The sequence below is a fragment of the Henckelia pumila genome, chromosome 4 (genome assembly GCF_033568475.1).
Source record: "Henckelia pumila isolate YLH828 chromosome 4, ASM3356847v2, whole genome shotgun sequence".
Classification (NCBI taxonomy): domain Eukaryota; kingdom Viridiplantae; phylum Streptophyta; class Magnoliopsida; order Lamiales; family Gesneriaceae; genus Henckelia; species Henckelia pumila.
The window spans coordinates 109,751,371-109,765,044 of record NC_133123.1 but is presented as its reverse complement, the minus strand read 5'-3'; positions in this window follow the sequence as shown (position 1 = coordinate 109,765,044).

Here is a 13,674-nt window from a genome sequence, read left to right as displayed (position 1 = left end):
CCCAAGATTACTATGCTTGCTTTGATACCATAAATTTAGTAGCCCGCACCGTGATCACTTACTAATCAAGAGCTTACGCATGCATTTAACTTAATTAAACAATAATCAATTTTAACAGCGGAAACCATAAAACAAGTTACAATTCCAAGGAAATGAATCTGTAAATACTTAAGTACAACCATATCGAATTAAAATGTATCAACCCAAATACATCAATACTGAAAGCTTAAACAGACATCTCTGCTGGCAACCTGTAGCCTAAGCCCTCTTGGAACCACCCGCCTCATCCAATCGCAAACCTGCCCCATAGAATAGGGTGTCCAGAATGAAAGAGTAGGTGCCCTATTAGCCAACTTGTGGCTAAAGGCTTTTATGACTCTATGTATAAGCAATATCTGTTTAATATAATTTACATTTTTATATTGACATTTACTTTATCTTTTATCATATTATTATGTTTTGACGTATTATACGATGTTTAGAGAAAGACTTTGAATATACTAGAGTGCATGTAAGATGTGATAGTATACTTGGATGACTATCATGAAACACATCTTATAAGCACTGTATATTCTAAACAGTTCCTAGTAAATTGAGCCGTCCGCAAATAAGGATAAAGATCTCTCAAGATTGAGACTAGCATTTGCGATGATGAGTACCACGTTTCATTGGTATGGAACATAGAGATGTTCGAAGAATGCAAATGGATATTCATATAATGGATGATCGAACTATCCTATTCGGACTTTCCAAGTGGTTATCATTAATTGAGTGGATAAGTCCGCGGTTTTGGTTGTACACTATTAGTCCTTACTACTTGAAACATTATGGAGACTCTATATGCTAGTACTGTAATTTGACTCGTTTACCGACTCTATGAGGGTCATCAGGTGTCGAGATTGGATATAGTTACGACACATATAGGAGTCAATGTTTTGTTGTCAAGGATTCACCACACGCTTGCGAGTGTGGATATCCTATGCAATCTGAGGAGATATTAGTGTGACAAATCTCTGGCCAGAGTACATGATGTGCTTTAGGTTACTTGGTTTTCTAGTAGCACATGCGATGTCACTATTAGATCTTCAAGATGTATTGCATAGTTATCGAATCTCGAACGACTCTCGATGTACCAATGGTTGTTGATTCGATCGGGATATATGGATGAAGGGACCGTACTGTATGCTAACCAAAACCTACTGGTTCTTGCAGCCACTATCAGTGATACCTAGGGAATCATGGGGCGATGTTGCTAGGCGCTCTTACCATGATTCGATGGGTAAGTCGGAAATTTTTGTTCCGAGTCACAAGGAGTTGTGGGACCACAGCTAGTTGTATCCCTGAACCATTAAGGGTTACACAAGTAATAGATTTCTAATCCCCCGTTGAGATAATTAAATTTAATAAGTTAAATTTAGAAAATGAGAAGTAGGACTTCTTATTAAAGAGTAGAGGGAGTGAGATTTCCTAAAATGACATAAGGATGCCATTTTTGGAAATCACTGAATTCGGATTCAGAAAATTTAGACTTTAAAATATGCAGAAAAGGTTTCTGTACACATTGGTGAAATTGGTTTATCAATTTGAGTCACGATGAATTTTATATTAATTTTTGAACATGCGGGCTTTGCTTGTCAGGCTTGAACTTATGACTAATGGGCCCTAAGCTGTTAGCAGCCCATGTTATAAATAAGTTATTGCAGTACAGAAATTACACACAACAGCTCATAATTTCAAAAACCTAGAGTGCACTCTCCTAGGGTTGGCCGAAATTTTGTCTCCCAAAATTCGAAAATATCAGTCTGCAATTTTCGAAATTGCAGTCTGATTTAACAGATCAAATCTGTTAATTCTCTTCGTAGAAAACTTATGATAGACTTTCTAGTGCAGTCTGTCAGAGGGATTAAGAATTCTGTTCGTGGACCTAATTCAGGAGTTGATCGAACGAGTCATCAGTTCTTGAGATTTACAACAAGAGCAGATTTAATCTATTGGAGTCCATAATCAAGTCATAGCTTGAAGAGGTAAAATTATAATTGTTATTATTATTTTACTTGTTTAATTTTAATCGTAAGGATATGATGCCCGTGATCTGGAATCGTTCCAGATCAGAAAATAAAATTTTTTAAACTTCCGCTGCTCCGGGTATCAGATCTGACTGATCTGAAAACGTGTTCCAACAGTGGCGTCAGAGACAGGTTGTTCTCAGATCAAACGATTAAAAATTTTTCGATTGTACAAAATTTTGGCCTCGGTTTTTGGGAAACAAAACAAAATTTTTAAAAATAAATTTTATGGGCAACACGGGCAGCGATCGTCGCTGCCCAGGGAAGCACTGGGCGCTGCCCAAGGGCAGCGTCGGGCTGCCCAACCACCCCCCCCCCCCCCCCGTGGGGGCTGCCCGGGAACGTCCCTGGCAGCCCGAAAAATTAAAAAAAAATTTAAAATTTTAAATTTTTGAAATTTTAGTTTTTGGTCCGATCAAAAATTGTTTTGATTAGACCACGAGGCATCGGGTCAAATTGTTTGAGTCCGAAATTTTTAAAATTGATTTTTGCATAAATTTGAATTTTTGGAAAATTTATAAGTTTTATCCTTAAATTAGATTTTATAAAATTAATTATTTTGGTACAATTGATAATAAGATATGATCTTATGGAGATATAAGATAAAATTTGATTTTATCTTTTTAATTATGATGTCATTGCATGTTATCCAATGATTTAATTATTGAATTAGTTATTGGATAAAAGAATGATCGATTGCCATGACCAATTTTTTAGGTGTATGTTAGGTTGTTTACATTTGGTTTTTATTATTGATGTTGGGTATTATTAATGAGCTTGGTTTATGGCCCAAATTTGATTTGTCATTTGTAATAAAAGTGGGTCTGGTTTATGGCCCGTTCCCACCCTTAAATATGTATGTCCTACTTGTCATCGAAATTTATTGTAAATTTATTAGACTTAGTGAGAGATAAAGATTTGAAGACAATGGTGGGCCCAGCAGACAATAAAGATCGAAAAAATGTAAATTGGAAGCTCAATGTAATAGGATTGCATTGCATACTTGCATATAATCTAGGATTGGACTTAGACTCGTGATTGGTAACCACGGGTCGATTAGATCTAGGCATCGATCATCCTTTATATAATATTCGATATTATTGTTGTATGCATGTTAGACTAAATTGCATGAATCCCGCAAGCATACAAATATGAAATGATCAGACAAATTTTCAAAATTAAAATCCCTCATTTTAAATATGATTTAAAATTGATATCAAGATTAACAAAAAAAAATTTAAATATTGTTTAAATGTTCCTACCTTCTATCAACGATCAATGTATGAGAAGCTACCCGTGGGCATGGTCCGGCTCATATTATTGGGGGGGGCCGTTCGTCGGAAAGCTGTACATTGGATCGACACACGTTGTAAGTTGGGTGGAACTCCCATGGAATTGGCTCATATTATTGGGGATCTCCATGGCGACCATCCATCACAACTTAATATTGATGGGTAATCTTGACATGTCACAATAAATAGCGTCATATTATTGTGCTCTTATCTGACATGAGGTAAAAACATGAGAGTTGCTTTGGAAGAAATTGGGCTCAACCTTTTGAAAATTATGGTTGGCTGATATTATTCGGGACTATGATTTGTCAATTCAACTCCATGTTCCCACTATGAAAACCAGTTTTTCGTTTTCACTAGAGGGTGGTGAAATCGTTAAAATAGTGGGAGTGAAATTCATAAAATTAATCTCGCCTTATTTTATGTCTTAGTAAATTAATTAAGCAATAACTGATTATTGTCTGTTTCTTTTCAGTATTTCATTTATGATGAATTCGCGCAATCCACTATTCTCTATTCTCGAACAAAACAAACTGACTGGCGCAAACTATACGGAATGGTTCCGTAAGTTAAAGATTGTTCTAAATTCGGAAAGGATTTTCTACGTGTTAGAAAAGCCTTCTCCGAAGGAAGCCCCGGCTACTGTGAGTTCGGAAGAGTTGGCCAAACTTGATAAATGGTGGGACCATGATGTCAAGGCCAAATGCTACTTGCATGCTTCGATGTCTGATGAACTTCAGAGGCGATTTGAGGATGCAGTGAATGCTGCTGACATTCACAAGACCCTCAAGGAACTTTTTGGAGCTCAGTCAAGATCCAAGAGGTATGCCACTGTCAAAGAGCTCATGACATGCCGCATGCGATATGGGACTTCGGTCCGTGAGCATGGGGTACACATGATTGGGCTCATTGAAAAATTGGTAACACTCGATTTGACATTGGAGCACGAACTGAATACGGACTTGTTACTTCTCTCTCTTCCTTCGTCGTTTGACGGTTTTGTGATGAACTTCAATATGAACAAGATAGAGGTCACCCTTGAAAAGATGGTCAATATGCTTGTCACTTATGAGGCCACATTAAAGAAGGATAAACCAGTACTCTTGGTAGGCTCCTCTTCTAACTCGAAGAAGGGAACAAGTGCAAAGGGTAAAAAACGTTCTGCCCCACCCAAGAAAACTGGACCAAAGAAGAAGAATAAGATAAAGGCTTCAAATGTGAACAAATCTGAAGATGTTTGCCATCACTGCAAGAAACCCGGTCATTGAAAACGTAACTGCAAAGAATATTTCGAGCAGTTGCGAACTGTAAAGGGTATGTTTTATATTGAAATAAATGTTTCACTTAATACTACTTTTTGGGTATTGGATACCGGATGTGGATCTCACATTTGCAATGATTTGCAGGTGATGACAAGAAGTCGCAAGCTTAGGATGGGTGAGACCCAGTTGAGGCTCGGAAATGGTTCTAGAGTTGAAGCCAAAGCTGTGGGAGACGTTTATTTAGTTTTGCAGAACGATTTTAAGTTATTTTTTAGAGATGTTTTATTTGTGTCAGATTTGGTTAAAAACATTATTTCTGTTTCTATGCTTGATAGAGATGGTTTTTCTTGCAATTTTGTGAATGTGATTTGCAATATTTACAAGAATGAATGTTTGATTGGATGTGAACAACTTGAAAACGATCTATATAGCTTAAAATTAAAAGACGTACCAATTAATTATGTTGGTAAACCGACAACAACAATTAAAAGGAAAAACGATAGTCAAAACCCGGCAAATCTTTGGCATGCTAGGTTAGGTCATATTTCCTCAAGGAGGATAAACAAGCAAGTGGGAGAGGACATGTTTGATATGTCTGATATTAACTCTCTATCAACTTGTGAGTCCTGCCTAAAAGGAAAAATGACTAAATCTCCTTTCAAAGGAAAACCTGAGCATAGTCAAAATCTGTTGGATTTGATCCATACAGATGTTTGCGGCCCATTTAGTATTGGTACTAAATTTGGTCACACCTACTTCATTACCTTTACTGATGATTATTCTAGGTACGGGTATTTATATTTGATGAAATATAAGTCTGAATCATTTGAAAAGTTCAAAGAATTCAAGGCTGAAGTAGAAAATAAACTAGGTAAGAGTATTAAAGCACTTCGATCGGATCAAAGTGGAGAATACTTAAGTACCGAGTTTTTGGGATATCTAAAAGAGAATGGGATTCTCTCTCAGTGGACTCCTCCTATGACACCTCAACTAAATGGCGTTTCGGATCGTCGCAATCGAACTTTGTTGGACATGGTTCGATCTATGATGAGCTTCACTGAGCTCCCACCTTCGTTTTGGGGCTATGCACTTGAAACGGCGGTATTGTTGTTAAACAATGTCCACACTAAAGCAGTGAACAAAACTCCATATGAAATATGGAATGGCAAAACTCCTAAGTATTTGTACTTGAGGATTTGGGAATGTCCTGCTTATGTGAAGCAGACAGTAGGAGATAAGTTGGATAGTCGATCCACCTTATGTTATTTTGTAGGGTATCCGAAGAATTCAATCGGATATTATTTCTATCATCCTACTGAAACAAAAGTGTTTGTTTCGAGGAATGCCACCTTCATGGAGAAGGAGTTCTTACTTGATAAGAAAGGCAAGATGATGGAACTCGAAGAAATACGAGAAGAACCCGAGATACAAAATAACGATCCCGCACCTCTGGAACCAATAAATGACACGCCACATCCTAGAAGATCCGAGAGGACTTCTAGACCTCCTATTCGATATGGTCTCCTACTTGCAGGGGATCAAAGTGAGCCCATCGTTGGATGTGATCCAAGAAACTTCAAGGAGGCAATTTCTGATGACGATTCGAATTTATGGCTTGAAGCCATGCAGTCTGAAATAGACTCCATGCATGCAAACCAAGTTTGGTCTTTAGTAGATCCTCCCGATGGAATTGTTCCTATAGGGTATAAATGGATCTACAAGAGAAAACTTGGGCCTGATGGTAAGGTGCTGACCTACAAGGCACGATTGGTTGCAAAAGGTTATACACAAAGACAAGGTGTTGACTATGATGAAACTTTTTCACCAGTTCCAATGTTCAAGTCCATAAGAATCTTAATTGCCATAGCAGCATGGTATGACTATGAGATATGGCAAATGGATGTGAAGACTGCATTTCTTAATGAAAACATTAAGGAACAGATCTATATGATGCAGCCCGAGTGATTCACATCCATGGGAAGCGAGCATAAGGTACGCAAGCTTCAGAGATCAATTTATGGTCTCAAACAAGCATCAAGAAGTTGGAACCAGAAATTTGATGAAACAATAAAGGACTTTGGTTTCATCAAGAACCCGGAGGAACCGTGCGTGTACAAGAAAGTAGTTAAGGATGCTGTGACATTCTTAGTACTTTATGTTGATGACATCCTACTCATTGGGAATGATGTAGGGATGTTGCAGTCAACAAAGATATGGTTGTCAGGTAGATTCTCGATAAAGGACTTGGGTGAGGCGTCCTATATTCTAGGAATACAGATCTATAGAGATAGATCTAAGAGAATGATAGGACTCACTCAAGCAACCTACATCGACACCATATTGAAAATGTTTTCTATGGATGAGTCCAAGAGAGGACATCTACCTATGTGCCATGGAGTTTTTCTATCCAAGTCTATGTCTCCCAAGACTGACGAAGAGATAGAGAAAAATGACACACATAACATATGCATCAGCCATAGAGAGTGTCATGTATGGGATGATATCTACCAGACCGGATGTGGCCTATGCTCTGAGTGTCACGAGCAGATATCAAGCCAACCCCGGTCAAATACATTGGAAAGCTGTGAAGGATATTCTTAAGTACTTAAGAAGGACTAAGAATGTATTCATGGTTTATGGGGGAAGAGAATTGAAATTGGAAGGCTATACCGACTCTAGCTTCCAAAGCGACGTGGATGACTCAAATTCAACCTCTGGATTTGTATTCATGCTCAATGGCGGTGCTGTCTCTTGGAAGAGTTCCAAGCAGGACACCACAGCGGATTCCACCACTGAGGCAAAATACATTGCAGCATCAGCTGCTGCTAAAGAGGCCGTTTGGATGAGGAATTTCGTTCAAGAGTTGGTGGTCATTCCTGAAGTTGTTGGTCCAGTCTCAGTGTACTGTGACAATACTGGTGTCGTTGCTCAGGCAAAGGAACCAAGGTCTCATCAAAGATCCAAACACATACTGAGGAAATACCACATCATTCGGGAGATCATGGAAAGAGGAGACATCACTGTCGAGAGAGTGGCCTCTGCAGACAATATCGCTGATCCACTTACTAAGCCCTTGCCAGGACCATTATTTGACAAACATCGCGAAGCAATGGGACTACGTAGTATGACTAGTTGGCTTTAGGGCAAGTGAAAGATTGAAAGAGTAGGTGCCCTATTAGCCAACTTGTGGCTAAGGGCTTTTATGACTCTATGTATAAACAATCTTTGTTTAATATAATTTACATTTTTATATTGGCATTTACTTTATCTTTTATCATATTATTATGTTGTGACGTACTATACGATGTTTAGAGAAAGACCTTAAATATAATAGATTGCATGTAAGATGTGATAGTATACTTGGATGACTATCATGAAACAAATCTTATAAGCACTGTATATTCTAAACAGTTCCTAGTCAATTGAGCCGTCCGCAAATAAGGATAAGGATCGCTCGAGATTGAGACTAGCATTTGCAATGATGAGTACCAGGTTTCATTGGTATGGAACATAGAGATGTTCGAAGCATGCAAATGGATATTCATATAATGGATGATCGAACTACCCTATTCGGACTTTTCAAGTGGTTATCATTAATTGAGTGGATAAGTCCACGGTTTTGGTTGTACACCATTAGTCCTTACTACTTGAAACATCATGAAGACTCTATATGCTAGTATTGTATTTTGAGTCGTTTACCGACTCTATGAGGGTCATCAGGTGTCGAGATTGGGTACAGTTACGACACATATAGGAGTCAATGCTTTGTTGTCTAGGATTCACCACACACTTGCGAGTGTGGATATCCTATGCGATCTGAGGAGATATTAGTGTGACAAATATCTGGCCAGAGTACATGATGTGCTTTAGGTTACTTGGTTTCCTAGTAGCACATGCGATGTCACTATTAGATCTTCAAGATGTATTGCATAGTTATCGAATCTCGAACGACTCTCGATGTACCAATGGTTGTGGATTCGATCGGGATATATGGATGAAGGGACCGTACTGTATGCTAACCAAAACCTACTGGTTCTTGCAGCCACTATCAGTGACACCTAGGGAATCATGGGGCGATGTTGCTAGGCGCTCTTACCATGATTCGATGGATAAGCCGGAAATTGTTGTTCCGAGTCACAAGGAGTTGTGGGCCCACAACTAGCTGTATCCCTGAACCATTGAGGGTTACACAATTAATAGATTTCTAATCCCCGTTGAGATAATTAAATTTAATAAGTTAATTTAGCAAATGAGAAGTATGACTTCTTATTAAAGAGTAGAGGGAGTGAGATTTCCTAAAATGACATAGGAATGCCATTTTTGGAAATCACTGAATTCGGATTCAGAAAATTTATCTTGACTTTAAAATATGCAGAAAAAGTTTCTGTACACATTGGTGAAATTGGTTTATCAATTTGAGTCACGATGAATTTTATATTAATTTATGAACATGCGAGCTTTGCTTGTCAGGCTTGAGCTTATGACTAATGGGCCCTAAGCTGTTAGCAGCTTATATTATAAATAAGTTATTGCAGTACAGAAATTACACACAACAGCTCATAATTTCAAAAACCTAGAGTGCACTCTCCTAGGCTTGGCCGAAATTTTGTCTCCCAAAATTCGAAAATATCAGTCTGCAATTTTCAAAATTGCAGTCTGATTTAACAGATCAAATCTGTTAATTCTCTTCGTAAAAAACTTCTGATAGAATTTCTAGTGCAGTCTGTCTGAGGGATTAAGAATTCTTTTCGTGGACCTAATTCAAGAGTTGATCGAGCGAGTCATCAGTTCCTGGGATTTACAACAAGAGCAGATTTAATCTGTTGGAGTCCATAATCAAGCCATAGCTTGAAGAGGTAAAATTAATTGTTATTATTATTTTACTTGTTTAATTTTAATCGTAAGGATATGATTCCCGTGATATGGAATCGTTCCAGATCAAAAAATAAAAAATTTTAAACTTCCGCTGCTCCGGGTATCAGATCTGACTGATCTGAAAACGTGTTCCAACACAGAAACAACAGTACGAGGACGTGAGCATAAAACGCTCAGCACGAGAGTATGAGTATACAAATATTATATGTGCATGTATGCAAGTGTACTGGATACCAAGACACGAGAGTCAAGAAACAAGCTCATAAACTGGGCCCATGGTATATAGCACGCTGCACTGTCGCATCAGGAGATGTTTCCTATACCCAATGGATAATGATGACCTGATACTAGTACTAATGTCCAACAATAACGGTGATCTGGCACAAAACTTACGTATCTAACCATCCACTACTTGTAAGATGAGCGCTCTACTATAGGATATCTCAAGAATACAGGATCAATATGCTCATGGATGCATCATAATATCATGACAGGTATATGCAGATAAAATCATGCCATATAATCAAATAAACAATGCAACACATAAGACATGCATACTCAGTCTGGATATCTCGAACAGTATTTTCGTACCTCTGATAACTAGGCAAGCTAAATCAGCTTCATGTCCAAGCCTATAGTCCGCACTATAATGCAAAATACTCATGCATCATAATCTTATTTTAAAAGTTTTAACTAAGCTATAGCATACTCCCTATTTTCTATAAGGAGTCAGAGCTATTGAAACGACCCTAACTCTATAATTAATAAATAAATATGCGAAATTTTTTTTTTTTTTATACTTACTAAATAAAATATGTACATATATGCCCATACATATATGCACAGAATAAAAAGATTTAAAAATAAATAAATAAATAAATACTTAAATAAAAATGCATTCTTTAATAAAATAAATATCTGAGTCTACATTTAATTAAAATACTGTCATGAGGAAATAATTAAAAACTGCATGCACTAAAAATATTTAAAAGTAACATTCCAAAACCCAACCACTGAAAAATACTTAAAAAATGTAACATACTAAAAATATTCAAAACATGCATAACGACTCAAACATCTATCACGGTCACGAGGTCACTGCATGTCCGCTCATATGTCCTCGCCCCCGGTAGGAGCTACATCCTCCTCTACGTACTCACCTGCACCATACCAGTGTAGTGAGCCTAGAGGCCCAACATGCTAACATAACAAGGGTTTAAAATAATTTAAATCAATTTAATACTAACACATAACATATACATGAAGGTGCATGCTTAAAAACTTCATAACTTAAATTATCTTAAATAACATAACACATAAATATTGTTGAGCAAATTATTTTCTAACATCGCATGGTTGTATCCGTAGTGTAACCTTAAATCATACATTAAATACTGATCAGCGTGGAAACCAACGTACGTGGCGGTGACGAATCACCTCTTAAATTGGCAGTAAACTGCCCTTCAATAGATCACATATGGGGATGAATCCCCCTCAAATCTCAAATTGTCACACTACTTCAACTTCCAACATAAAATATTTTCTTATTGCTCAACCTTAAACATTTAATCGTACATAAAATTATTTCATGAATGCATGTACTTAATTAAAATGTGTGTCCTTTATATATATTTAATTTAATTTCATACTAACATATAAATATTAAAATAACTTCAATGCATAAAAAAATAATTAAATATATATTCAGGACACATGCAATTTCTCATGGATTGTACTGGACTGCTGGCCCTAACACCCAAACCCATTTATTAAATCTGGTCCATTAACACTGAGACTGGCCCAATAACATACTTAAGCCCAATAAAAATTATTCTAAGCCCAATTAAATAATTAAAGCATATTAAAACATTCTAGGCCCAAAAACAACTTAATCTGGCCCAATGGGCCCGAAAGCCCAAAGACTGGCCCAATGACTTCCATGAGCCCTAAAACCCATAAAAATTAGTGGGCTCACTTAATTAAATTAATTAAGCCCAAATACTTAAATTTAACCCAAAGTAATTAAATGGAACCCAAAACATTTTAATTCAAATTAAATGGCCCAAAAACCAATTAAATCATAAAATACTTTAAAATTAAAAAGACTCGAGCCCGGCCCACCAACCCTGACCCGGACCAACTTAACCCGACCCACTACCCTACTGACCCGACCCGGACCATCCAGCCCAAGCCCAGCCCGAAATAATCCCAAAAATCATAACTTATGTTTGTGCAGATTTTTCTGCTCACGGCTTGCTGAGCAGCTGTACTAATTCTTTTATTTCTCTTTGCTCTGGCCACCTTTGGCCATGAAACCAACTCACGAACGTAGTACATCAAAGACGTTTCCAAAAAGCTAAAAACCAGCCAAAATGATGACCTAACGAAGGAGAACGAACCTCTGCAAGTTAGCCTATCCTAGACTTGCGCGCAGACCTGAGCAACGCTGGGACTTTCGATCGTTCTTCCTACTCCGGCCATATATTTCCGTGAAACCACTTCTCAATCCTAACCAACATCTAGGTGGTTCAAACGCTTCAGGCCGCACCTAAAATAGTGGCCCGAGGAAGGAGAACGAAGTCTTCTTCCTCAAAATACAAAACCTGCGCGAGTTGTGCACCAGAAAAGAAATGCTATGGTTCCAGCATATTACACCTTAAAAATCTGACTTAGCTCGATTCGAAGGACCCTTAGACATCCTCTAGACATTAGCCAACAGACCTTGAACGTTCCATCCAATAAAAACGTGAGCATGATTCAACAAATACATGAACAAGTGCATACATCCAACAAATCTCGATATTTTCTGAAAATACTTGAATAAAACTGATGCATACACACACACACGCATGAACACTGATATGGCACAAAAATAAAGAGAAAGAATCATGCCTTGCACCGAAGTTGAAGAGAAAGCAACGTGTAAAACGATTCCGGGACGACGGGACGACGAGCAACCTTAAAACTTCGAAGAAATTCGGCTATGGAACCTCCTTGGCTGTGGTTCAAGGAAGAAGATGATGGATGGGGGTGAGGAAACTGATGGAGGCGGCTGAAAGTTTAGGTCGTGAGGTTTGGGGTGAAATTTTAGGTGATTTTTGATTTAATTAGGATATAGAATAATTAAGATATTGACAAGGGTTTTAAATATACAATATATAACTTAAAAGCTCTAAATAATATTTAAAAATCTGATAATTTAACTTAAATCCCGAAATTTATAATTAAGGGAATTTTAAAATTAATTAAAAGTCAATATTTTGGCTCAATTTGGATAAAAATGGACTCCTAAAATTATATAAAATTAAATACTAAAAATTTTGAGGAAATAAAACTCAAAATAATATTTTTGGGCTCTTAAAAGACTCATAAAATAATTTGGATAGAAAGTTGTCATCTCGTCCGTCCACGGTCCCGTCTACGCGATCAAAAACAATTAAATACTAAAAATCATAAAAATCACTAATTATGGGTTAAATGCTTAAAAATAAATTAAATCATGCACAAATAATTCACATAATTATTTAACCCATAAATCTAAAATTTAAATAATTAAATTCCCTAATTATGCATGCAGATTTACGTATTTAAAAATACCGGGTGTTACAGCTATACCTTCGTCCGTCGTCAGTCCGCTGATGACGACTGTCCCATAACTTGGACACCACTCCGCTGCAACTCCGGAGCACCTCGCCAACTAGGGGTGAGAGTTTAGTGTCGGGTTTCGGGTACCCGATGATTTTACCCGATCGGGTAGGGTAGTTTTTTAAAACCCGAACCCGAACTTATCGAATGTTGGGTTGGTGTCGGGTAGTTATTTTACTACCCGATCGGGTATCGGGTACCGACTATTTTTTTTGTTTTTTTTTCTTTTTTTTAGTTATAATATGGGTCACTAAAATAAAATTATATAATATGACTAATAGTCTATAGCCCACAATATTTGGCATCCGAAAGCCCAATGAACCAACCCACTGCCCACAAACCTTAAGAAATTTTGTTTTAATCTCATTTGGTTCCTTGATATTGCTATCTCTCAATTTATTGGTTTATTACTTTATTTATTGTGTTTATTTAGTGATAATATTAATGAATGTTTAGGATTAAAGTTGATGGACAATGAATCTGCAGTGATATTCCTATCATTTTCAATCTCTTTCGTGGTTTTTTTGCTACATA